Source organism: Tupaia chinensis, unplaced genomic scaffold (assembly GCF_000334495.1).
Source record: "Tupaia chinensis unplaced genomic scaffold, TupChi_1.0 Scaffold000403_1, whole genome shotgun sequence".
In the NCBI taxonomy this organism is placed as follows: domain Eukaryota; kingdom Metazoa; phylum Chordata; class Mammalia; order Scandentia; family Tupaiidae; genus Tupaia; species Tupaia belangeri.
This window is the reverse complement of record NW_006159905.1, coordinates 908,671-912,131: the sequence shown is the minus strand read 5'-3', so window position 1 is coordinate 912,131 and position 3,461 is coordinate 908,671.

The window sequence follows — 3,461 nt, the reverse complement described above, 5'->3', positions numbered from 1 at the left end:
GAGAGAAAGTGAGAAAGCAAATTGCCAAGTCCGGGACTAGAACCATGGTTGTTCAGTACTTCAACCACCATGCCACTTGCCGGCCCCATTATTACTTTTTAAAATTTGCTACCGGGCACATGTTCTTACCAGAAAGAGACAGAGAGAAAGGGAGAGAAAGTGAGAAAGCAAGCGGCCAGTTCTGGGACTTGAACTGTGGTTGGCCATGTGGGAGTCCAGTGCCTTAGCCACCGTGCTACCTGCTAACCCCTAGGGCAGTGGGTTTCTAAACAGAGCCCCAGGCATTCCTTAGAGCAATGATTCTCACTCCAGGCTACACATTAGAATCCTCTGAGGACCGTTTAGAAATCCCAAAGCCCAGGTTGGTTGTAAGCCAATTAAATCAGAATCTCTGGGGTTGGGACTCAAGTATGAATATTTTTCAAGACATTCCCACATGACTCCAGAGGACAGCCACGGTTGGGAATCGTAGGCTTAGAGGCAGCTCAGAGACCACCCGGGGGAGGGGAGAAGCCAAAAGGTGACTTCGATCATGACTTTTCTCTTCCTTCCTTCTCCCCTTCCTTCCTTCCTTCTTTTAGACTTTCCATGAAAACTCTTGGGGTTTTTAGAATTATTTTATTTAACCTCATTTATTTACTTACTTTAATTTGACCAGAGACGGGCAGAGCAAGAGAGAGAAAGAGAGAAAGAGAAAAACAGAAAGCAAGCCACTTTCTGTTCAAGTTCAAGTTCGGGACTTGAAATGTGGTCAGTTTCTTTTCTTTTTCTCAGTAGAGCACATGAAACTGTCAGAGAGGGGTAGGAAGTGAGAGGGAAAGTGAGAAATCACCCCCAGGGGGAATGGCCATGCCGCAATCCCTTCTCCTCCATTCTCCTCTCGGGATCTTGGGCACACACGCACACACACCTGGCATGAGTTTAAGCCACCGGGTCCAGGACTTGAACTGTGGTTGACTACATGGGAGTCCAGCGACATAGCCATTATGCTAACTGCTGGTCCCTTGTTATTATTTTTCAATTTGACCAGAGAGAAAGGGAAGGGGACAAAGCAAGCTACGAGGTCCAGGACTTGAACTGCGGTCGGCCATGTGGGAAAACAGTGCCTTTAACCACCATGCTACCTCCTGCTGGCCTCTTTAGCTTTTTTTTTTTTTGGAGAGGTTTTTGCTTTTTTTTTTGCTCGCCAGAAAGACTGAGAGAGACAGAGAGATAGAGAGCGAGAACTCACCCCCGAGGGGAGATGGCCACACAGCATCCCCTCTCCTCCATTCCCCTCTTGGGATCTTGGGCACGCATGCTCACACGCCCGGAGTGAGTTTAAGCCACTGGGTCCAGGACTCGAACTGTGGTCGGCTACATGGGAGTTCAGCGACATAGCTATTATGCTAACTGCTGGTCCCCAGGACAACTTTCTTGAAGAAGAAAGGAATCTGGATCTAAACCCCACCCATATCACTTCATTTGCATTCCCCCCGCCTCTTTCCACCTGATACCGTTATTTTTAAAGAAAGAACAAATGCATACGTGTGTTCACATATGCTAGCATGAAAAAAAGAAAAAGATGAAAAAGAAGAAACAACCCAAGGTAGTGGATGGTTAGATGAGTCACTGGGAAGGGAGTGATTGTCGTGGGGACTACCAAAGACCAAGCTCTGACTGGAGCATTTGGCATCTTCTGGACATCTTTTATTTTTATATATTTACTCTTAAAAAGAAAGTTTTATTTAATTTTATTTATTTTATTTATTCATTTTGATTTGACCAGCGAGGGACAGTGAGAGAGAGGAGGGCGGAGTGAGAAAGCAAGCTGCCAGGTTTGGGACTCTAACCGAGGTAGGCCACGTGGGAGCCCAGCACCCTGCGCCCTGCTGTCCCCTATTCATTAATTATTTTAAAGTTGTTTTTAGTCACGATAGAGAGCGTGTGCTTGTGCACTAGAAAGACAGAAGCACCTTTGCCGGAATCTCCTGGTGCCACCTTCTCCCTTCCCCAGCGCTCCGGCTCGGCACATTCCTGGGCGCCCGTCCCCGCGTGTTTTCAGGCCAGCCTGGGGATTCGAGGTCACCGTGCGGCTTCCCGCCTTCAGGGTGCTCGTGTTACCACTGTGCACAGCGGCGGGGCCCAGCTAATAACCCGACGTGCACACCTTACTTAAAATCGGGAGCCAAAGCTGTCTCTGGCTTTCAGATTTTCACCGGATAAACCTCCTCCTAGCAGTCTTTTAATTCAATCGACGGGAAAAGGTTTGGGAGGGGGGAAAAGTGACTACAGATGCTTTTTTCCAGGTCTCTTCGCCTCACCCAGACTCCGCCCTCAGGAGGAAACAGAGCGCAGCCGGCTCCCTGTATCCGCGGGAGCTGTTCCAGGGCTCTCCATGGATACCACACTCTCAGCTGTCCCATCCCTTATATAAACCGTGTCGCGGGGACAGATGGCGCTGCGGGGAGAACGCCGTGCTCCGTGACAATGACCCACATGGGGAAGCTCCAGGTTTCCAGCCAGAGACTGAGAGCATCCAGGGCGCATGAGTGCCCGCCATCCAGGGCTGGAGGAAGCTGGGGTGGGTCCCAGCATGGAGACCCTTTTGGGGCTGCCTCTCTTACTCGCCCATGAAAGAAGGAAACTTAAATTTTTTTAATTTAAAATAGCATAGTACCCGCATATAACGTAGACATATCTTCCCTTATCCTTTTCTCCTTTTTTTTTTCTTTTTTTTTTTGGAGAGGTTTTTGCTATAGGGCACGTGTGCTCTCGCCAGACAGACAGAGAGAGACAGAGAGACAGAAAGCTAGAAATCACCCCCCAGGGGGGCTGGTCACGCTGCAATCCCTTCTCCTCCATTCTCCTCTCGGGATCTTGGGCACGCACGCACACGCGCCCGGCTTGAGTTTTAAGTCACCAGGTCTGGGACTCGAACCGCGGTTGACTACATGGGGGTCCAGCGACATAGCCATTACGCTAACTGTTGGTCCCCCTTTTTTCCTTTTCTTAAAAAACTTTTTTTCCAATTGAGCGTGTGTGCTCTCCAGAGAGTGAGAGAGAGAGAGAGAGAGAGAGAGAGAGAGAAAGTGAGAAAGCACCACCACCGTCCCTTCTCCTCCATTTCTCCATCCTTTTGAAATTTTGGGCACACTTGCGCACACACACACACACACACACACACACACACGTTCAGGGCAGTTTTCAAGCCGCCAGGTCCAGGACTTGAACCATGCAATCAGCCGCCCCAACCACCACACCACTGTCCAGACCCCTCCTGTACACTTTAAGTCCCCTCTAGATCACTCGCAATGCCTCACACAATCCCTAAGTATCATTTTATTCATGTGGATTCAGTACAGGATTCAGCACACAGCAAATTCAAGTTTTGCTTTTTTAAACTTTTTTCTTTTATAAGAGAGAGATTTTTGCTATAGAGCATGTGTGCTTGCCAGAGAGAGAGACAGAAAGCGAGAAAT